Here is a 24,204-nt window from a genome sequence, read left to right as displayed (position 1 = left end):
TGATTTCAATTCTTTTGAATATATACCAGAGGTGAGATTACGGGATCATATGGCAGCTCTATTTCTTAATTTTTTTGAAGACGCTCCATACTGTTTTTCGTAGAGGCTGCACCATTTTACATTTCCACCAGCAGTGTACAAGGGTTCCAATTTCTCCACAACCTCACCAACACTTGTTAGCTTTTGTTTTTTGAAATGTATTTCTATCTAAAGACAAAATTACTGCATTTAGGAACAACTTTCCAAGTCTAACTTTAGAAAATTGATACTAAGCAAAAAGTCTTTAAAGGGAGAATTAGTTATTTTAAGCTATTCCAGGCATTTGATCTGAACCCTACCTCTGACCTATTCCTTAACTTTTACGTGAAGACAATCAACAAATACATGCCACAAGTTCCTGAGTAGTGCTTGTTGCAAATTGTTTTAAAATACAAAAAGGAGCTAATAGGGAGTTTAACGTACTATACAAATTTTTATTTTAAAATATCTAATCTGTTTACTGAATTGTTGAATTTATTGAATCCTTTGTTCTTTTGTTGAAAACAAATACTTTCTTACTATAAAGAAATTGTGGAATCCATTTAAATACTTCAAGCTTATGTAAAATGAAATGAAACATTATGGTTTATGTACAAGATGTTCTATGGGGTGTGTTCCTGGATGTCATAGAGGTTGTATCAATGAGAAATGTTTTGTTTACTGAAAAGGAATGCAATCACTGAAAAGGAATGCAATACACACAAAATTCTCAACTGTGATTGAATTCATCAGCAATTAATATATGCTGTTAAGAATCGTGTCCCATGCTGTAAAAGCATGCTCATTTCCTTAATGTGCCATATCCAAAGCAATGTATTCTTGCTCAGGTAGGTTGAGATGTTATTTTTTTTTATTTTATTTTTTATTTTTTTATTTTTTTCTGAGACGGAGTCTCGCTCTGTCACCCAGGCTGGAGTGCAGTGGCCGGATCTCAGCTCACTGCAAGCTCCGCCTCCCGGGTTTACGCCATTCTCCTGCCTCAGCCTCCGGAGTAGCTGGGACTACAGGCGCTGCCACCTCGCCCGGCTAGTTTTTTTTTTTTTTTTTCTTTGTATTTTTTTAGTAGAGACGGGGTTTCACCGTGTTAGCCAGGATGGTCTCGATCTCCTGACCTCGTGATCCGCCCGTCTCGGCCTCCCAAAGTGCTGGGATTACAGGCTTGAGCCACCGCGCCCGGCGGTTGAGATGTTATTTAGTATACAAGGTTGGCAGTGGCATAAGGGCAGGATGGAGAAGAGAGAAAGGCTCTGTACTTATCACCTCCTATCTTCCTATTAAGATCCCCAGTTCTCCTTATAGTAACTGCAGTCCCTGTGTTTTGATGCTACTAGTATGAGATAACTAGGCCTTTTCTCAATGTCAGCAGTCCCATTGACTTCCAATCTGGTAAACTGGAAACAAACCAATGACTCCTTGTTTCATTTATCATATACTTCAGTGACTCTTTCTTAACCTTTAAAAGGTTCATTTCTCTTTATAATTATCATTATTGGCTGGGCGCGTGGCTCATGTCTGTAATCCCAGCACTTTGGGAGGCCGAGGTGGGCGGATCACTTGAGGTCAGGAGTTCAAGACCAGCCTGGCTGACATAGTGAAACTTCGTCTCTACTAAAAATACAAAAATTAGCCGAGCATGGTAATGTGTGCCTGTAATCCCAGCTACTCGGGAGTCTGAGGCAGAAGAACCTCTTGAACCTGGGAGGTGGAGGTTGCAATGAGTGGAGAGAGTCCCACTGCACTCCAGCCTGGGCAACAGAGCAAGACTCCATCTCAAAAAAAAAAAATCTATATATATATCTATATCTATATGTATCTATATCTCGTTATCAAGCCAGGTTGCCCGAGAATTCTAGCCTTGTGTTTCACTATTTACCAATGGGCAGGTATTCTGAACTATTAAACCTAATTCCCAGTATGTGCCTTGTGCTTTCCTTATGCTTGTTCTCTGCTGGATACATCTTCTTCCCCAATCTAAACCTATCAGACCATCAAGTTGTCTTGTAAATTCACATTTATAACATTATCTCAACCTCCATTTAAAAAATGAGCAGACCTTCATGTGTTGACCTTCGTTGACAAAATGATAAACATTTCCGTGGCAACCACTCTACCAAAACTAAGTACAGTTATTTATATCCGTATCATAATACCACTGTATTACACACATAGCATGGCCTTGATCTAAGTCAATCTACATCATAGTTTCTGTGTATCTTCTGTATAAAAAGAATGATGAAAATATCTGTAATTATTTATATTTCATTATTAATCATTTTAATAAAACATTTTACATTTTCAGCCCATACTTCCAAAGTAGATTGATCTACTCTGATGCCCAAAGTTATTTTAATAGAATGCCATTAATAGTATATAGCAATACATTTAAAAGGTTATGATTTTGTCTGACAGTATGATCTGTACACTAAAATTGAGCTTCAGTGCTCAATGGGCTGATAAAAAGTACAACTTTTCACAGTATTAAACATAAACATTATGAATGGAATGAATTTCATCGTTATTGTTCTTTCATGCAAATCCAAAACACAAAAACAATCTGATGATGTTGGAACTATTTACAGCACATTAACCATCAGGTTAAGTTTTAAAGATCAGAGAGGTTATAGAAAGAAGAAAAAAGTTGTTTATTTCTTGGAATTTTTAGTATCTACTGATTATAACATAACTAGTAAAGCTTAGAAAACCCATTTTGTAAGCTGTAATGTTATTATCTGTACTAATAAAAAAATGTAAACAGTATGAAAAATGCTTTTTGGAAGGCTATCAGCTTGTATAGATAACTTTAGGATACTCACATTATGAGGAGGGTGGGGGAAAGGAGAGGAGCACCGAGAAACCTGGTGGGAGGTTCGAAAGTATTATGAAATGACAACTTCAATACATGACAGAAGGTCATTTCAATGGCATGGACATACAATTCTCAGTTTTAAATTACCTGTTGGATTGTGATGTATACCCCATTTATCTCACAAGACTTTAAGTAAAATCTACTATAAACATGAATGCTTTGTGTGACTGTTTCTTCCCAGGTAGAAATCAGAAAAAGGGACTATATTTCATGGCTCCTAATTTTAGATACTCTAGTAGAGGTGGCTTTACTGTGGCTTTTATTACCTTTGAGTCTAACTTGCCCTCCACAAAAATTTACATGGTGGTTGATAGGGATCAATATTATATGTGTGTGTGTGTGTGTGTGTGTGTGAGAATAAACCCTGCAGGAATACTTTTTTTTTTTTTTTTTTTTTGAGACGGTTCCCGCTTCTGTCACCTAGGCTGGAGTGCAGTGGCCGGATCTCAGCTCACTGCAAGCCTGGCCCCGGGTTTACTTGTATTCCTGCCTCAGCCTCCGGGAGTAGCTGGGACTACAGGCGCCCGCCACCTCACCCGGCTAGTTTTTTTGTATTTTTTAGTAGAGACGGGGTTTCACCGGGTTAGCCAGGATGGTCTCGATCTCCTGACCTCGTGATCCGCCCGTCTCGGCCTCCCAAAGTGCTGGGATTACAGGCGTGAGCCACCGCGCCCGGCCAGGAATACTTTTTTAAAAAAATTATTGCATGACTGTGGACTCTAGGCTCTAAAAGAAGCTAGTCTGGACATCTCCTATTTAGCTTTTAGGACCAAGTTTGATAATAAATATGAATGTCCATAAATCAGTCTGTGCCAAATAGATTATACAACTTAGAACTGACTCTGATATAAGTTCAAATAAAAACAAAGCAGTTTTTTTTTTTTCCGATTACAGTTTGTGAGAACTAAAAGTATGTTCTCCTTATAGGTCTTTTAAGGACGCTGATGCAGCTGCCTCACTCAGTGAACAATAATGAGTAATTTGAACATATTTAGCAAACTCCTCTGTTTATGTAACTGTAGATTCCAGAAAGCACACTGTGATAGGGAGCAGAAGATCACAGATTCCCCCATCACTGTTTCCTCCTCTCCTGGCAAAGCCATCCTTCCTCTTAGATTAATGCAAAAGTAACAACAATAAAGCTGAGATTTTGATCTCTAATTTAGTCCCTAGCTGAGTCCATTTCTGAGCTGGTTCAGAACCTGGAGGAAGGTGGAGCATTCTTTAACTGAGGCTCTATCCCCTAAACACCGGCATTTCACTGCACGTGGATAACAATCTTTTAAAATATAGCAAAGACATTTCCTCCATTACGTTTCCCTACCCCTTCACTATTCTCCTGCTTGAGGTCAAGGCTCCTGCTCTGTTGTTCTTTCTAGTGGAGCACTGACCACAATATATTGAAATGATCTGTTCTCTCACTAGATGGTCAGCCCTAAAAGGTGCATTTTTGAATCTTGAGTCCTTAGCACAGTGCCAGCCACCTAGTAGATGCTTCATAAATGTCTATGTGAAGTGGAAATAATTTAATGCTAAATTCAGTATTCTTTCTCATTGGTCCAATCATCTTGTAAGATGTTCTTTTTTGGTTGGTAGTTTCCATTGGATTTCAATTTTCCTGTGACAGTAAAAAGGTACACTGCTTTATAGCTAAATTATAAACTTTAATCATACTATGTATTTCATACTATACTGAAGTAACAATTCTATCTTATTGCATACAGAAGAAAAACAACAGAATTGAACATAAGATTTTAATTTTTAAACAGATACACTACCAGAAATACATTTTTTTTTGTAAGTTTATACTGAAACTATTTCTTCATTCAGCTAATTTCTGTTACTGGGTGTTATGACCAAATGTTCCCCAAGTGACCCCCCCAACCAAACTCATATATTGACATCTTAACGCCTAATGTGATGGTACTGGGAGGTGAGGTCTTTGAGAGGTAATTGCGTCAAGGGATGGAGCCCTCATGGATGGGATCAATGCTGTTATAAGGTGATGAAGGGACCAGAGCTTTCTCTCTCAGCATGTGAGGGTACAAGAAGAAAATGGCTCTCTGGAAACTGGGAAGTGAGACCTCACCAGACTTGGACTTCCCAGTCTTTAGAACTGTGAGAAATAAAAGTAAGCCACCCAGTCTATGGTAATTTGATGTAGTATGAACTGATACACTTGGGTATGTATCAGGGTTTATTTCTGTTGAGATTGTGAGAAAGGTAACTCTCACTAATTCATGTCCATTTAGGAGACCTGTCCTGAAGGCTCAGGTTGGCATGGTCTGACATAAAATATGGACCATATTGAAAATTAAAATTTACTTGGTAGTGAAGGGACCTCAAGGGAGACTTCAAAATATAAGGAGTCATCCTCCAGAACCGCTGAAAGTGAGGAAGGACCAGAGACCCATGTGACTGCCAACTAACTACCAACTTCCATATTTGGTTGTCTATAACTCCGGAGTCTTTGAAATTCCTGATGCCCAGGTTGCTTTCCAGATCAATGGAATCAGAGTCTCTAGGGGCATAACCTGGGGACTAATGGTTTTTAAAAACTCCCTATGTGATTCTATTGAATAGCACAGGTTGACAATTTCTGCAATAAGCAGACAGATGCCCTGGATATTGGGAGAAACAGCAGAGAGTTCAAATACACAGGTGCTTCAAATTTTAGGTATTGGAATGTTAACGAGCTTCTACTTATGTGCTCAACTGACAGCTCCAAGGTCACAAATAGCAAGGATTTCTTTTATTGACTATTGATTCTTCTCCAAAACAATTCAAAGGAGGCAAACAGGAAGTTATGCAAATATAGAGATAGTATATTTTATTAAGAAAACTTGAAAGTCAAGTTTGTTCTTTCTTTGTTTTAGGGAACAGCTTTTCCCTCCTCCTCCTGGAGTTCCTTCACCCAGAAATCTAGGCAGACTTGTAGGACCGAAAGGACTTTGTCTTTTAAAAATAAAGACATTGCTGACAAAGTCAGTTGTGATAACAGTAGCATCATTATTGTTGCCATAAATCAGTTTAATTGCCCTTATTGCCTTGGGATATGAGCAGGAAACACCTTCGTGGTCATTAGTTCTTGTTATCACTTCATTGACCTGGTTTTACTTTCCTTTTTAAGAAAATAGAGAAACTTTATTAGTCTGTATCTACAGTGACGTAATGGAGCTGTTGCAGGAAGCAGTAGCTCTTCAAACCCTTCTCCCCCATCCTTGTAATACATGTATTACAATGCATGTGGGAGCGATGGTACTTGTGTTTACTGGATGGAGGAAACAAGATACAGAAGACATTGCCTGGAGTGCAAACAGGGTGGCATCACCAATGTACTCACTGTCCTAAGCCTGCGTACTGACTGAGAGGCTGCATTTTGCAGCACCGCGAGGTCAGCTCAGGCCACAGCCCTCCCCAGTCACCATTTTTATTTTTATTTTTTGAGACAGAGTCTGGCTCTGTTGCCCGGGCTGGAGTGCCATGGTGCGATTTTGGCTCACTGTAACTTCCGCCTCCCGGGTTCAAGCAATTCTCCTGTCTCAGCCTCCAGAGTAGCTGGGATTATAGGTGCTGGCCACCATTCCTGGCTAATTTTTGTATTTTTAGTAGAGATGGAGTTTCACCATGTTGGCCGGGCTGGTCTTGAACTCCTGGCCTCAAGTGAACTGCCCGCCTCAGCTTCCCAAAGTTCTGAAATTATAGGCTTGAGCCACCATGCCCGGCCCTAATTCTGTGCTTTAATCGTTACTTAACACTTTCACATGCCAGGGATGCAATCTCCCTTGGTTAAGTTATTGAATCCCACTGAGTCTTTTTTTTTGTTTTCTTTTTGTTCATGTTAAGAGTACCTACTTCATGGAATTGGTGGGAGGAAGATGGCTAGTCCAATGGCTGGTGCGGGTTCTCCCTGTAGATGTTATTCTCCACCCCCAGGCTGGTTATTGGGTTATTGTCAGTTCACTTTACTCTGTGTACCTGCATGTAGGATTTGGATGTTTATTTAATGATTAACTAAGATAGACTAGCAGAAGCTTGTAGTTCATTATTCTTGTCTCCTACTTTAGAATATAAAATAATAGATACAAGCACTGTACCCGGACCCCACAATCTTGCAGAATATACTTTAAAAATGATTTTAGAAGATTAATTTCAGCCACTTTTGTCGTGAGCAAAACCAGCTTCACTTCAATTTGGCTGTATTGTTTAGCAAAGTTAAAAAAGAATCCCCCAAGGTAGTTCATGATTTATATTATAAGGATTTATAGATTTATATGTTAGGTCCTACTCTGGAAGCCCTTTTTTGGAAGCAGAAACTCACCCTATTAAGCCATGGCAGTTATGACAGAATTCCTGAAATACGTGACAGAATTACTTTCCCTTGTCATTTAAAAACAGTTTATGCTGAGTCAAATGCAGTGGCTCACGCCTGTAATCCTGACAGTTTGGGAGGCTGAGTTTGGGAGGCAGGAGGATCACTTGAGACCAGGAGTTCAAGATAAGCCTGGGCAATGTAGCAAGACCTCATCTCTGCAATAAATTTAAAACAATATTTGGTGGGTGCCTGTAGTCCCAGCTACTAGGGAGGCCGAGATGGGAGGATCACTTGAGCCCAGGAGATTGAGACTGCAGTGAGCAATGATCGTGCCACTGCACTCCAGCCTGGGTGACAGAGCAAGACTCTATCTCAAAAATAAAATAAAGTAAAATAAAAAAATACCAGTTTATGTTGTATGATTCCATTTATATCAATCCAGAATAAGGACATCCACACAGAAAGTAGACTGGTGGTAGTTCGGGGCTGGGTAAAGGGTGAGAATAGGATATGGGGTTTCTTATTGCGGTAGTGGGTATGGGGTAATGAAAATGTTCTGGATTTAGATAATGACAATGATTGTACAACTCTCTGAATATGCTAAAAACCACTGACTTCTATACTTTTAAAGGGTGAATTTTACGGTATGTGAATTATATCTCAAAAACACTGTTATGAAACAAAACTATCATGTGAATCTTGATGTGCCTTTGGTGGTGCCCAGAAGGGAGAAGCCATGGGGCCAGGTGGGCATTTTACAGATAACTGCTGCCCACCTTAGCAGTGATGGATGAGTATTACCCCAGGCAGCACTGTAAGATATAGGATCATTATGACATCTTTCAGGTCGAGTAACTACAAGAGGCTGTTTGGGGTGACCAGGTTCTCTCTAGGGACTCTGAACCAAATCCCTATGCTATTGCCACCCTAAGCTGGGGCCTAATTATGCAGAGCTATTGTGAGAGTGACCAGATATGGCTAAATCTCCTGGCAAACTGTGATATGCACAGTGCCTATCACATAGTGGGTATTCAAAAATTCTTTAATGAATCAGTAAATGAATGGTTGAGACTTTCCGTGGATCTTCTGGGTTAGGAGGCGGTATTGGAACCCAAAGAGTGCTTTTTACAAAAAGGGCATCTCTGAAAGATTATGTTGGTGCAGTAATTTTCGTAGAATATTCAAATGGAATGTATTACGTTACTATTAAATTTATTATTATTATTTTGAGGCAAGGTCTTGCCCTGTCACCGAGGCTGGAGCACAGTGGAGGCCATCATGGCTCACTGCAGCCTTGATCTTATGGGCTTAAGCAATCCTCCCATCTCAGCCTCCTGAGTCTGGGACTACAGGTGCATGCTGCCACACCTGGCTAATTTTTAATTTTTTTGTGAAGAGGATATGACTATGCTGCCTAGGGGTGGTCTCCAACTCCTGGGTTCAAATGATCCTCCTCCCTGGTCCTCCCAAAGAGGCCAGGATTATAGGCATGAGCTACTGTGCCTGGCCTTCCCCCGCACCCCCCCACACCCCCCGCCAAACAAAGCTTTTGGGATACAAAGGTAATGTTCTCATTCACTCCCTTTCTCATCACGCAGTCATTACTTAGTCCTTTTATATTAAGGAGGCTGGGAACCGTGGGTGGGGGTAGGGGTGAGAGGTGGAAGTTGTGGGGGTGGTAGGCTGTTCAAGTTTTTCCTTAGAACAACAGTGACATCCTGTGGCCAATTTGTAGAATAGAGGCAGAGTGGGTATGGATTCTCTACTTGAAGACAAAAATTACTATGAACCAAATTAATCAGACTTTGAATTAAATTCAGAGAATTTATGGAATGCTAACTATTCACAGGAACTATGATGGTGCTTTTATAGATATTATTTTCTTACATTATTTTATATTTTCCCCAGATAACCCGGGGAACTAATTCTGCATATGTTTTGTGTCGAAGAGCAGCCATCACATTCAGAACCCCTAAAATTGTATGGAAAATGTTGTGTGTATGTATATTTCTAGGGAAACGAGCTCTTGTTTTTATAACATGCTCCTCTGGTTCCCCGGACTCTCACAATCCTTAGCATTGCTACCTTAGAGCATGTTTCTAACAATGCCGTTATGATAGACTTTGAATTAGCTTCATCAATGTCTTTTTCTCTGGAAGCTGCCATTTATTCTAGCAAACTGTGCTCATCCTATGTTAAAAACAACTTAGTGGCCAGGCGCAGTGGCTCACGCCTGTAATCCCAGCACTTAAGTCTCACTCTGTCACCCAGGCTAGAGTGCAGTGGTGCGATCTTGGCTCACTGCAACCTCTAATTCCCAGGTTCAAGTGATTCTCCTGCCTCAGCCTCCCGAGTAGCTGGGACTACAGGTGCCGTCACCATGCTGGGCTAATTTTTTGTATTTTGGCTAATTTTTTGTATTTTTAGTAGAGATGGGATTTCGCCATGTTGGCCAGGCTGGTCTTGAACACCTGACCTCAGGTGATCCTCCTGACTTGGCCTCCCAAAGTGCTGAGATTATAGGCTTGAGCCACTGCACCTGGCCAAAAACAACTTTAAAAGAGAAAAGAAAAAAGGAAAGAAAAGCAAAGAAAACAAAAGCAAGAATAATAGGATTAGATCGCATTGCAACATTCTATAGTGGAAAAAGCATTGGAATGTAAAGCAGTCCCAAATCTATTACTTGCTGCAGGTCTGAGCTAAGTCAAGTTAGTTAATCTTTGAGTCTTGGTTTTTTCATCTGCAAAATGGAGATAAATAATATCAGAGAATTATTTCTGTGACATAAGCAGAATTATATCAGAGAATAATATCAGAGAATCAATTGATGGTAATGAGTTTTTCAATGCAACACCAAAAGTACAATCCATAAAAGAAAAAAGTGGTTTGTTGGATTTTATTAAAATTTAAAACTTCTGCTCTGCAAAAGATACTGTTTAGAGAATGGAAAGACAAGACACAGACTAAGAAAAAATATTTTCAAAACACATGATAAAGAACTTGTATTCAAAATATACAAAGAATCCACTGAGAAAACTTATGCTTATGTTTGAAAATAATAATGGCCTATACAAACATAAGAATTTTAACTATAGCCAGGTGCAGTGGCTCATGCCTGTAATCCCAGCACTTTGGGAAACTGAGGCTGGCAGATCACAAGGTCAGGAGTTCGAGACCAGCCTGGCCAACATAGTGAAACCTCGTCTCTACTAAAAATACAAAAATTGGCCAGGCATGATGGCACATGCCTGTAATCCCAGCTACTCGGGAGGCTGAGGCAGGAGAATTGCCTGAACCCTGAAGTGAGCTGAGATCACGCCACTGCATTCCAGCCTAGGTGACAGAGCAAGACTCTCGAAAACCAACAAACAAAAAAGAGTTTTAACTATAGCACTTACATGTTTTTTGAAAACAATACATGATCACATACAGAACATAAAAATGAAATGAGAAAAATCTAAAAAGTCAGTTAATCCTATCACTCAGCAGAAGTAACTGTTGACATTTTAATGTATTTCTTTCCTTTTTGCTAGATACACACGTATGTATTATTAGTTAACTGATGTTTAAAGTTGTCTTATTTATCTGCCTCAGGGGACCTGGATTTCTCCTGAGAGAATGAGGACCCCCTTTCTAACACTGAGGAACAGAATATTAAATCCTGTTCTATAGCATGGCATCTACCAACCCCTGGATTCTCACATGGGTCGGAGTTGGGAAGAGAAGGCAGATATATCCCATTGGAGCATCCTTGATGGCTTCTCCAGCCTCTGAACAGATCTTGTTTGTATCTGGGTGTGTGTAGATTTGAATGAACCAGTGTGAGCCGTGCACACACACAGGAAAAGAAAGAAAGAAGGCTGAGATCTACTTATTGCATTGCTGGCTGCCCACTACCTAGATGGTGTCAGGAGGCCTCTGCCCAAGGCTTTTTGTTTTTTCTTTTTTTTTTTGAGACAGAGTTTCACTCTTGTTGCCCAGGCTGGATTGCAGTGGCATGACCTCAGCTCACTGCAACCTCCACCTCCTGGGTTCAAGCAATTCTTCTGCCTCAGCCTCCATAGTAGCTGGGATGACAGGCACCTGCCACCATGCCCAGCTGATTTTTTGTATTTTTTTTTTTTAGTAGAGACGGGGTTTCACTATGTTGGTCAGGCTGGTCTCGAACTCCTGACCTCAGGTGATCCACCGCTTCGGCCTCCCAAAGTGATAGGATTACAGGTGTGAGCCACCGTGCCCAGCCTGGCTTCTTCTTATCTGTGGAACATTTTTACTGAAGTATAACGTAAATACAGAAAAGTGTAAAAACCATAAAAACCAGAATTTTCAAATTGAATGCAGCTAGATCAAGAACATAACCAACACCCCAGAAACGTCCCATGCTAGCTTGCAGTGATTACCTGCTGCAATAAGTAATCTGACTTATAACACTATAGACTACTTTTGTCTGCCAAACAGACTTACATTCAATAATGGACTTGATAAAGAGAACTATAATAACTTCATTAACATCCTGAAAAGAGTAAAGTTGCATCTGATGATATAAATAATTTGTAATCAAATTTCACCAAGAGGATGAGGTCAACCAGGAAGGCCCATGGGCTCTGATGTGGAAAGGCATCATGGTGGTCATGGACGTGGGCAGTTCAACTCGTCTCCCTTAGAATCATTGGGGTGACACATAACCTCTGATTGAAATCATGTCTAACCTGTGCCTGATCTACTACTTTAAATATTGCCCTTCCAAATTCAGGTATCCAAATCCTTATCAGTTTCCCTGACTCATGTCCTGCCAGAGAAAATTAATCTCCACAGCCATCTCCTTGTTCCAATCTTTGTTAGCTTATAGTTAATCCTGTTGCCTGCCCTGATCAAGCCCACTGTAACCTTAATTAGTCCCTCTTATCCTAATTTGTAGTTAGACTTTTGAAAGATCCGAGCCTAGATAATTCACTGAGAAAACCAAAGAGGAAAATATAAAGGTTGATATTCAAAGAACTGAAAAGAGCAGGAAAGAATACAGGAATTATTTTGCATATGGTAAATTTCAGGACGTGGGGCTTGCCAGTTTCCTCGTCTAGACTAGAGCAGGGGCCAGATCAGGGAAGTCGAAATAGGTCTCAAGGCTTGTAGTAGTTCATTTTGGATCTGATACAATAACTTATCAAACAGAGCAGCATCAAAAATTCCCTTTATATCCTGGTTAAAAGTTATCTATCCATTATCTACAGAAATTTTAGTTTTTTCCCATGTTCTTCAGCATATCTCTCTGCCATTGCTGGTTAGAAATCATTAAAGCAGCCTTGAAGGCTGTCTTGAGACAGTCAGTGTTAGCAGGAGTCCATGGGGATTTTGTGAGGCCTGTGTACATTGTAATGAGGTGTAGGAGTTGGAGATACACATAGGGTGAGGGTGATTTACAGCATCATTTATAACTTAGAATACAGGAGGTGGAGTTGCGAGAGACCTTAGAGGTTAAATAGATCAGTCTCCTACTCAGTGAAGTAATCCCTTTGACAATAACCTTGATAGATGGTTATTTAACATCTGCTTGAACATTTTCAGTGATTTCCAGCCAATGACGAGAGGCTCACTGCTTATCTAGGCAGGTCATTTTATTTATTCTCAACTTGATAGAAAGCTTTCCTGTATAGTGGTTTGAGATTTGCCTTCTTGTAACTACTCCCTGGGGGACACAGTTTTTTTTCTCAAGAGTAACACAGAATAGGGCTCAGTAAACTACTTGGACATTTTTCTAATATAGTGGGAGAGTTACCATGTCATGCCTTCTCTTCTCCAGGTTAAATAGTCCTAATCCTTTCTATCATCCTCTAATCATCGTGGTCACCTTCCTTTAGATGCTGTTGATTTTTATCAATGTCCCAAATAAAACACAATATTATGGATGCAGTCTAATTACTTTAGAGTCCAATGGGTCTTAACTTTCTTTGTTCTGGATTGAATACTTCCATTAATGCATCTCAAGCTGTTTATTTTGATGGTTAAGTCGAACTTTTGGCATATACTGAGTTGTATTCAACAAAAACTGTCCTATCTTTAAAATATTTACATAGTTAAAAAACTAACATATAGTAAAATGGACATTTTTAGTGTGCAATTCTATGAGTCTTAGCACATGTATAGATTTGTGTAACTACTGCCATAATCAGCATCTAGAACAGTGCCATCACTCCAAAAACCTCCCTCCCGCTACACATTTGCAGTCATAGCCTCCTGGGACCTCCTAGGCCTGGAGTCTACGAATCTGTTTTCTATCACTAAAATTTTGTCTTTTCAAGAATGTTACATAAATGGAATCATTCAGAATGTAATTCTCAATTGTAATTCTGACACCTGATGTATAGTTTTTTTTTCTTCTCACACTAACCAATTCCCCAACTCTCTGGACACCAACTGAATGTTCTACAATTCACTTCAGGCACTGATGCTTGGAGTTGGGAAAGATCCCACGCATTAAAGGCCTAATATCACAAGACAGCCCCTGCTCTGGGCCACCCATACTTAAGGCTGACAGAAGATAAAGTCAGTGAGTTCCCAAAACCCCCTCCTCAGGTTCAATAATTTGCTAGAATGGCTCACAGAACTCAGGAAAGTGCTCTACTTACTATTGCCAGTTTATTATAAAGGATACAACTCAGGACCAGCCACATGCAAGAGATGTGCGGGGCTTGGTAAGGGCGAAGGGGTGCAGAGCTTCCAGGCCCTCTCAGGTGCACCGCCCCTTCCAGCACCTCAGTGTGTTCACCAACCTGGAGGCTCTCAGAACCCCATTGTTTAGTGTTTTCATGGAGGTTCCATTCTATAAACATAAGCATAATTGATTAAATAATTGACCATTGGTGATTAACTCAGTCTTATTCCCTTTTCCCTCCCTAGAGGTTTGGGGATGGGGCCGAAAGTCCCAACCATATAATCACATAATTGGTTTCTCTGGCAACCAGCCCCCATCCTGAAGCTATTTAGGAGCCCACTAAGTCACTTGATTAATATAAACTCAAATATGGTGGAAAGAGGCTTGTTATGAATGACAAAAGACACTCCTATGATCCCCATCACTCAGGAAATTTTAGGAGGTGTGTCAGGAACAAGGGACAAAGACCAAATATGTATTTCTCACTGTATCACAGTAACCTTGTGAAACTGGCTTCTTTCACTCAGCATAGTGCCTTTGTGATTCACTCAAGTTGTGGCATATATCAGTAGTTTGTTCCTTTTTATTGTTGAGTGATATTCCATTGTGTGGATGTACCAGAGGTTATTTAAACATTCTCCAGTTTAAGGACATTTGACTGTTTCCAGTTTGGGGCAATTATAAATATAACTGCTATAAATGTTCATGTACAAGTTTTTGTGTGAATATATCTTCATTTCTCTAAAGTAAATACTTAGAAGTGGAATTGTTGGGCTATATCTAACTTTATAAAAAACTGTCAAATAGTTTTTCAGAGTCACTGTTTTTCAATTTCCACCAGCAACATATGAGTGTGCTAGTTGTTCTGCATCCTTGCCAGCACCTGGTGTTGTCAGTAATTTTTATTTTAGCTAAGAGTTTAGTGATAGTTCATCCTTGTTTTAATTGACATTTCTGTAATGGCTGAAGATGTTAGATGTTGTACTGTGCTAATTTGCTCTCTGTGTATTCACTTTGGTGAGATATCTGTTCACATATTTTTCCATCTTTTATTTTTTATTTTTTTAAGAGACAAGGTCTTGCTCTGTTGCCCAGGGTGGAGTGCAGGGGTGTGATCATAGCTCACTGCACCCTCAAACTTGCGAGCTCAAGTGATCTTCCCACTTAACCCCTGGGTAGCTGGGACTACAGACATGCACCACCATGCCATACTGATTAAAAACTTTTTTTTTTGTAGAGATGGGAGTCTCATTATGTTGCCCAGGCTGGTCTTGAACTCCTAGGCTCAAACAATCCTCCCCGCTGGGTCTCCCAAAGTGCTGGGATTACAGGCATGAGCCACTGCCTCAGGCCTTTTTCCATCTTTTATTGAACTGTTTGTTTTTTTTTTAACTAATGAGTTTTGAGAACTAAAAAAATTCTGGATAGAAGTCCTTTCCCAGACATATGATTTACAAATAATTTCTCCCAGTTTGTAGCTTTTTTTTCATTCTTTTAACAGTGAACATCTTTTGCAGAGTAAAAGTTTTAAATTTGCATGAAGTCCAATTTATTAATATTTTCTTTTATAGATTGTATTTTTAGTGTCCTATCTAAGAACTTTTTGCCTAAACCCAGGTCATGAAGTTCTTTTTATATATATATTTCTAAAGATTGTATCATTTTGGGTTTTACATTTAGATCTATAACCCATTTTGAGTTAATTTTTATATATGGTGCAAGTTATGGGTGGAGTGTTATTGTCTTACATGTGGATGCCTAACTGTTCCAATACTATTTGTTGAAAAGATTATCCTTTCTCCACTGAAATGCTTTTGTATCTTTATCAAAATTAATATATGTGTGGTTTTGTTTCTGGACTCTATTCTGTTTCATTGATTTGTGGGTCTGTTCCTTTGCCAATGTTACATTCTCTTGATTATTGTAGCTTTGTAGTAAATCTTAAAATACAGTAGTGTGATTCCTCCAACTTTATTCGCCTTTTTCAAAATTATTCAGGCTATTTTAGTTCCTTTGCTTTTGCATATAAATATTAGAATCAGATTGTTTATATCTGCCAAAAATGTTGCTGGGATTATGATTGGAATGCATTAAACATATAGACCAATCGACATCTTTATTATTTTGAATCTTTCAGTCCTTGAACATGGTATGTCTCTCTATTCATATAGATCTTGATATTTTAAAATCAGTGCTTTGAGGTTTACAGCATACAGATCCTGTAAAAATTTTGTCAGATTTATACCTAGGTATATCATTTTTTGGACATATTATAAGTGGTATTGTGTTTTAAACTTCAGTTTCCCATTGTTTATTGCTAGTAAATGAAAATATAATTGATATTTATGTGTTGACCTTGTAGCCTGCTATTTTGTTAAATTCACTTAGATCTAGGAGAGTTTTTGTTTTTGTTTTTTTTGGTAAATTCCTTGGGATTTTCTACATGTTTTTTATGAAACAGTTTTATTTCTCCCTTTCAATCTGTATGCCTTTAATTTAATTTGTTTATTTTTTGTTTTATTCTACTGGCTAGGAGTTCTAGTAGAATGTTGAATTGGAGTGGTAAAAGTCTTTGCTATGTTCTTGACTTTAGAGGGAAAGCATTTAGTCTTCATGATTAAGTATAATGTTAGCTGTAGTTTTGTCTTTTTGAGAATGCTCTTTATCAGATTGAGAAAAAGCCCATCTATTCCTAGTTTGCTGAGATTTTTATCTGAGACGGATGTTGAGTTTTAGAAAATGCTTTTTTTTCTGTAGCAATCGAGATCTGATCATATGATTTTTCTCCTTTAGGCTACTGATATGGTGGATTATACTGATTAATTTAAAAAATATTGAACCAGCCTTGCTTTCCCAGGATAAATTCCACTTAGTTGTGGTATATTTTTCATGTTTTATATTTGCTGAATTAGATTCAATAATATTTTGTGCCTATGGTCATTAAGGCTATTGTTCTATAGTTTTCATGTACTATCGTCATCTTCTGGTTTTGTTATGAGGATAATGTTAGTAGCCTCATAAACTTAGTTCAGAAGAATTCCCTTCTCTTTTCTTTCCTGGAAGAGATTGTGTGGAATTGATGAAATATCTTCTTTAAATGTTTTATAGAATCTGCCATCGAAACCATCTGAGTCTAGAAATTTCTTTCTGGAAGGTTTTCAACTACATATTCCATTTCTTTAATAGTTATAGAAAAATTCAGGTTGTTTATTTCATCTTGGTTGCATTTTGGTATTTTGAGGTTTTAAGCAACTAGTTCATTTCATCTTCCTTGTTCCATTTATGTGCTTAGAATGGTAGCATCCCCTTATTATACCTTAAACATCTGTGGGGTCTGTAGTGATCCCATCTTTCTTTCCTGATATTGATAATGTGTGTCTTTTCTCCATTTTTCTTTGTTGATCTTGCTAGAGAATTTTAAATTTTTTTGATCTTTTCAAAGTACTAGCTTTTGGTTTTATTTTGTCGAGTCCTCTTTCTTCCCGTCACCCTTTTTTGGTTTGGTTAGTTTTAATTTAATTGATTTCTGCTTTTACCTTTATTATTTCCTTCCTTTTGTATGCTTTGAATATATTTTGCTCTTCTTTTTCTAGTTTTTAAAAATAGAATCTTAGCTAGTAAGTCTGAGATCATTCTTCTTCTTAATATGAGCACATAATGGTATAATTTCACCTTTAAACACTGCTTTATCTGTACACCACAAATTTTTACATTTTATTTTAAGTTTCATTCAATTCAAAGTATTTTCTAATTTCCCGAGGCTTCCTCTTTGATTTGTGGGTTGTTTAAAGATCTGTTGTTTAATTTAAGAGTTTTAAAAAGTTTTTTTGCTATTATTGATTTTTAGTTTAATTTTCTTATGGCCAAAGAACTTTGTGTGATTTCAACTCTTTTACTTTTGGTAAGGTTTATTTTATGAACTAGTGTATGCTCTATCTTGATGAATATTCTGTGTGCATATATAAAGACTATCATGTTGTTAGTGGGTAAAATATTCGATAAATGTTGATTAGATACAGTTCTTTAATAGCATTGTTCAGTTCTGTGTCCTTGCTGATTTTCTGTCACTTGTTCTAATGATTACTGAAAGAGGAGAGTTGAAGTTTTCAGCTATAATTGTGGGTTGTCCATTTTTCCTTCCAGTTTTGTTAGTTTTTGCTTCATGTATTTTAAAGCTTTATTGCTAGGTATGTTATCACTTAGGACTGTTACCTATTCTTGGTTAATGGACAATGTCCATTTTTATCCCTGGTAGTTGTCTTTGCTCTGAATTCTTCTCTGCTATTAAATAGCCACTCTACTTTAAAGTGTTTTTTTTTTTTTTTTTAAATTAAGGCTATCATTTTTCTACCCGTGTATTTTTAAAATATTTATTTATTTATTTATTAAGAGATAAAGTCTCACTATGTTGCCCTGGCTAGAGTGCAGTGGTGATTCACAGGCATGATCATGGCACACTATAGCCTCTGACTCAGTCAAGGACTCTCCTGCCTCAGCCTCCCAGGTAGCTGGGACTATCGTGCATCACTGCACCCAGCTCCATCCATTTACTTTTAACCTACCTATATGTTATATTTGAAGTGAGTTTCTTGTAGATGTAATATAGTTGAGTCTTGTTTTACATGCATTCTGACAGAGAGGGAGGGCGTTACGTAAAGAAAAAGGGGTCCATTCACCAAGAACACATAACAATTCAAAATATGTACACACCTAACAACAAAGCTTGAAAATACATAAAGCAAAAACTTACAAAACCTGAAAAAGCAATAGACAAACTTATAGTTAAAACAGGGAACTTCAATCTTCAGCCCCCCGGAATCAATAGAATAAACAGCATACCATAACCTTTTTTTTTTTTTTTTTTGAGATAGTCTTGTTCTGTCACCAGGCTGGAGTGCAGTGGTGTGATCTCAGCTCACTGCAACCTCTGCCTCCTGGGTTCAAGTGATTCTCCTGCCTCAGCCACCCGAGTAGCTGAGATTACAGGCACGTACCACCACGCCCAGCTAATTTTTGTAGTTTTAGTAGAGACGGGGTTTCACCATGTTGGCCAGGATGGTCTCGATGTCTTGACCTCGTGATCTCCCCGCCTCGGCCTCCCAAAGTGCTGAGATTACAGGCATAAGCCACTGCGCCCAACCCCATAACCTTTGAGTACATAAACAGGTACAGGCTGTGATTTCTGATCAGCTCACTCTGGGTGTGGTTCCAACGTTAGTTCAGTTTTTAAAGCCTATGCAATGCTTGTTTCTGTCCCGTGTATGTGCCACCCAATGAACAGTCTGGGAGCTGGGCTGCAGTCTGTCCCACCTTTCAGTTCTCAAAGTCTATGGTACGCTGTTTAGGGTCAGATTCATGCACACACCAATCAGGAATAAGCTCCAGAGTCTAGAAACGACTTCCTTGGGTCACACTTCCTAGCTCCTCCCTCTCTTTTTTTTTTTTTTTTGAGACGGAATCTGGCTCTGTCGCCCAGGCTGGAGTGCAGTGGCCGGATCTCAGCTTACTGCAAGCTCTGCCTCCTGGGTTCACGCCATTCTCCTGCTTCAGCCTCCCGAGTAGCTGGGACTACAGGCGCCGCCACCGCGCCCGGCTAATTTTTTGTATTTTTAGTAGAGACGGGGTTTCACCGTGTTAGCCAGGATGGTCTCGATCTCCTGACCTCGTGATCCGCCCATCTCGGCCTCCCAAAGTGCTGGGATTACAGGCGTGAGCCACCGCGCCCGGCCTAGCTCCTCCCTCTCTATGCTCTCCTCAGAATTTACCAGTTTCCTTCATCTTTTTAGTTCTCCAGCCCAAAAAGCTGAGTTTTTAGTTAACCCAGTCTGCTGCACACTTTCTGTGTATTCAGACTCAAATAGGAGGCTAGAGAGAGAAAAATACCAACAGGGATTTGCCCCACTTTGGGGGACCACAGCTCCTCTGATCAGAGAGGAACATTCTGTACTTGAGAGTTTTAGGGACCTTCAGCCTCTGCTGCCACCCCTGTCTTTGCTGCAACTGTTGTCATGGGATCGTCTGGCTTCTGGAGCATGACAGAAAAATGAAGAAAGGAAAATGATGAATTGCCCCCCTCTCGATGAGTGTTAGAATTCTCCTTTCCCACTCCTGGACCCAAAACTAGACGGCTTTTCTTGAAGCACTCTCTGTGTGCATCTGGGTGTCCACTTCAGAGTTTCAGGCTTCCTTGAGTCCTGGCCAGGAGGGAATAAAAGGGCAAACTCAGTACTGGCCTGGTAGTGCTTTGAATTGTGGTGTCCTTTCCAAATCTTCCTGCTATCATTTATTTTGCAGTGTTCCTAAATAGATGCTCCATGCACTCTATCTAGGTTTTATAGCTGGATGGCTCAGGGGGGTGACGGTCTTGGTGACTGTCATAGCTTTTAAAAAGTAAGCGATTTCAAGCTGGGAGCCCTCCTATTCTTTGACTGTACATTTTTGAATATACATTTAGTGATATTAAATTTTGTCATATTGGTATTGACCTATGTCCTTTTTATTCATTGTATTTTTATCTATCCATAAGCACATTGTCTCAATATGTGTGCAATTGCAATAACTGGCAATCTCCTTTTTTAAAAATATAGCTTCAATCAAGTCATCAATTAAAATGTTAAGACTAAGAAAATAATCTTATACGAATGTTGTAAAAGAGCTATAGATTTATTCATTTATTCATCACATTTAATTAAATTGATTAATTAATTTTGAGACAGAGTCTCACTCACTCTGTTGCCCTGGCTGGAGTACAGTGGTGCGACCTTGGCTCAATGCAACCTCTGCCTCCTGGGTTCAAGTGATTCTCATGCCTCAGCCTCTCAGCTGGTATTACAGGCGTGTGCCACCACGCTTGGCTAATTTTTTCTTTTTTTAACTAGAGAAGAGGTTTCACCATGTTGGCCAGGCTGGTCTTGAACTTCTGGCCTCAAGCAGTCTGCTCGCCTTGGCCTCCCAAAGTACTGGGATTACAGACATGAGCCACTGCGCCCAGCCTATTCATCAGATTTTATTAAGTGCCTACTCTATGCCCTAGAGATATGGAAGCAAATAAAACCAAGTCTGTTCACATGAATCCAGAAAACAATGTACTTTGGGTATTATTGCTCAGTCATCGGTGAATGCACCTAACTATACCAAATCAGGACCCATTTTTGAGCCCGTGTCACGCTCTGTGCAGCATAGAGGAGATATGGCAGTGAACAAGTCAGTCACATTTTCTGTCCTCATAACGTTACAAATAGGTAAATATTATCACTTTGCCTATTTGTCCCCATTTTGCCTACCAGGCTATCATGAAAGACCTGTCACGTGACTTTCTGAAATCGCTAATTTACATCACTAACCCATCCCTGATCTACAATGAAGACAGCCTAACAGACCAAAAAAAAAAAAAAAAAAAAAAAGTTTTTGAAACTTACTCTGAATTATCACCAGTTTTTCTAAGTATTAACAAATTTTACATTTAAGTCAGTTGACAGACTCTAGAGTCTAGGTTTTTTTTTTTTGCTTTCAGAAAAGCAAGCTCTTTGTTTATCTTTTAATCTCAGATCTTCACTGCCAACTTAAACTTTGTCATCCAACCCATTTTGCCTTTTTGCAGACCCCTCTATCATCTTTGGCTATGCGTTCTCTCTTTTCAGACTTTAGTACCTTTTCCCTCTGGGCGTATTCTCACTTACCTCTCTTAGAAGCTCCTCCCGTGGGAGGAAGTGGGTAACTGCCATTAGAGAAATTGATCTTTGCAGGGTAGGGGGAGAAGAGAACCACAGAGGTGATGAATCGCCTGTTGCTATTTGTGCTTAGGATTTATTTTGAATATAGATAATTGTATTAGACTGATATCCATCAGTGGTGTACACACCCTTGGTTTCACTGTTTCCAATCTAGGAGAGTGGATGCACATGGAGCTGTTGGCAGAAACGATTTATTTCAGGACACAGAATGAATTAAACAGAAAGTATTTACATTTTCAAGATGTGATGGTGCCTGTTCATATTATGGGCACTTTCTCAGCTCCTGAAATCCTTAACTCTAAATATGGAAAAAGCAACTACTGTTAAAGGCAAAATCTCTTCTTTCTTCTAATGATAGTGTGATCATCTCTATACAATCAAAGTTGACTAATACTGTCTTTCTTTGGATTCCAGTGCAAGTAACCTCAAAAGGTTCTGGTAAACCTTGTGGTCCAGCTACTCTTTCATGACAAATATAACTATTGCCTTAATATAAGATACTTTTAAACAATGCAAACAACAATAAGAGCAATAGCAGCAACAACAAAACCCAGTCTCTGGCAAAATCCAGATTCCGCATCTAAATTGTGTAAACTCAAAAAGAAAAAAAAAAAGAAAAAAAGAAAAAAAAAGAGATAAACTGTGAAAACTCACTATTTCCAATAATTGCCGTACGCTGTCCTCCCTTTCTCTCTCATTTCACAATACAGGACTTTCCCACTAAAATCAATCATTCTTTGTCTCAGCTCATGTTTTCCTGTGTACAGGAGTTAGAATGGTTCTGGACAGTTAATTAGCCATCAATCCATCTCTAAAACACAGAACATGTCTGTTGCTTTTGTAAACCCCCAATGTTTCATTTTGCTTCAGTGCCTTTTTTATAAACCTAATTGTGTTTATGCACTGGCATATTTATTGCTCACCTTTCACCCTTTATGCTGATCCCTGGCTGCCCACGGGGTCCTTTCAGTTGATCAAAACCACAATCCCCTTGTGTAAGAAAGGTCACATTTACTCTAACAATGGAAACCCACAGCCATGTGTTGCCTCGGTGTGGGTCACCAAGGGGCACATCAAAGCAAAGGCATGTATGGATCTCTCTTAATTTTTTTACTTTCCCAGTTTCAGACACTGAGGCACAGGGATTTTTTTTTTTTCTTTCTCTTGACTGCCACCTCATACTCATTAGGAGGTCTGAGGGGGAAAATGGGAAGTTTTTATTAAAAAGGAATATATCTTTTCTCTACTTGAGCTTTTGTTTTTTAAAAAATCTATCTTAATTTTTGTGAGTATAAAGTAGGTGTATATATTTATGGGATACATGAGATGTTTCGATACAGGTATGTAATGTATAGTAATCACATCATGGAAAATGGGGTTTCCATCCCCTCAAGTATTTATTCTTTGTATTACAAACAATCCAATTGTACTCTTTTAGTTATTTTAAAATACATAATTAGGCTGGGCATGGTGGCTCATGCCTGTAATCCCAGCACTTTGGGAGGCCGAGGTGGGTGGATCACTTGAGGTCAGGAGTTTGAGACCAGCCTGGCCACCATGGCGAAACCCCATCTCTACTACAAATACAAAAATTAGCTGGGTGTGGTGGCACATGCCTGTAATCCCAGCTACTTGGGAGGCTGAGGCAGGAGAATCACTTGTACTCAGGAAGCGGAGGTTGCAACGAGCCAAGATTGTGCAACTGCACCCCAGCCTAGGCAATAGAGCGAGACTCTGTATCAAAAAAAAAATGTATAATTAAATTATTATTGATTATAGTCACCCCATTGTGCTATCAAACCTAGATTTTATTCATTCTTTCTATTTTTTTGGTGCTCATTAACCATCTCCACTTTCCTTCAGTCCCCTCCCCACCACCCTTTCCAGTCTCTGATAATCATTCTTCTTCTATCTAAATGACTTCAACTATTTGATTTTTCGATCCCACAAGTGAGAACATGTGATGTTTGTCTTCCTGTGCCTGACTTATTTTACTTAGCATAATGACCTCCAGTTCCATCCACATTGTTGTAAGTGATAGGATCTCATTCTTTTTTATGATTGAATAATACTCCATTATGTATAAGTAGCACATTTTCTCTTTCCATTCATCTGTGGACGGACACTTAGGTTGCTTTCAAATTTTGGCTATGGTGAACAGTGCAACAAACATGACAGTGCAGATATCTCTTTGATATACTGATTTCCTTTCTTTTGGGTATATACCCAGCAGTGGGACTGCTGGATCATGTGGTAGCTCAATTTTTAGTTTTTTGAGGAACCTCCAAACTGTTCTCCATAGGATTATGCTGATTTACCTCTCCACCAACAGTGTATGAGTGTTCCCTTTTCTCCACATTCTTGCCAGCATTTGTTATAGCCTGTCTTGGATGTAAGCCATTTTAACTGTGGTGAGATGATATCGCATTGTAGTTTTGATATGCATTTCTCTGATGATCAGCGATGTTGAGTACCTTTTCATATGCCTGTTTGCCATTTGTATGTCTTCTTTTGAGAAATGTCTATTCAAATCATTTGCCCATGTTTTAACTGGATTAATAGAATTTTTTTCTATAGAGTTGAGCTCCTTATATATTCT

The 24,204-nt window shown here is 39.1% G+C and overlaps 1 long non-coding RNA gene across 2 annotated transcripts in view; it reads right to left on the bottom strand.

Moving 5' to 3' along the window:
- Positions 1-12,231: 12,231 nt before the first annotated feature.
- The window catches only part of LOC110740889, an 84,817-nt gene continuing 72,844 nt past the window's right edge, over positions 12,232-24,204 (bottom strand). The window contains exons 1-3 of one of the 2 annotated variants that reach the window (XR_002516144.2): positions 21,552-23,036; positions 13,873-14,040; positions 12,232-13,206 (exon numbers count right to left, since the gene is read on the bottom strand). This is a non-coding gene — a long non-coding RNA (uncharacterized LOC110740889). Of the gene's footprint in view, positions 13,207-13,872; positions 14,041-21,551; positions 23,037-24,204 lie in introns of those variants that run through there. The other variant, XR_002516143.2, reaches the window with a different exon arrangement.

This window comes from Papio anubis, chromosome 10 (genome assembly GCF_008728515.1).
Source record: "Papio anubis isolate 15944 chromosome 10, Panubis1.0, whole genome shotgun sequence".
Lineage (NCBI taxonomy): Eukaryota > Metazoa > Chordata > Mammalia > Primates > Cercopithecidae > Papio > Papio anubis.
The sequence above is the reverse complement of the archived record's forward strand: the minus strand, read 5'-3'. Positions and strand labels throughout refer to the sequence as shown.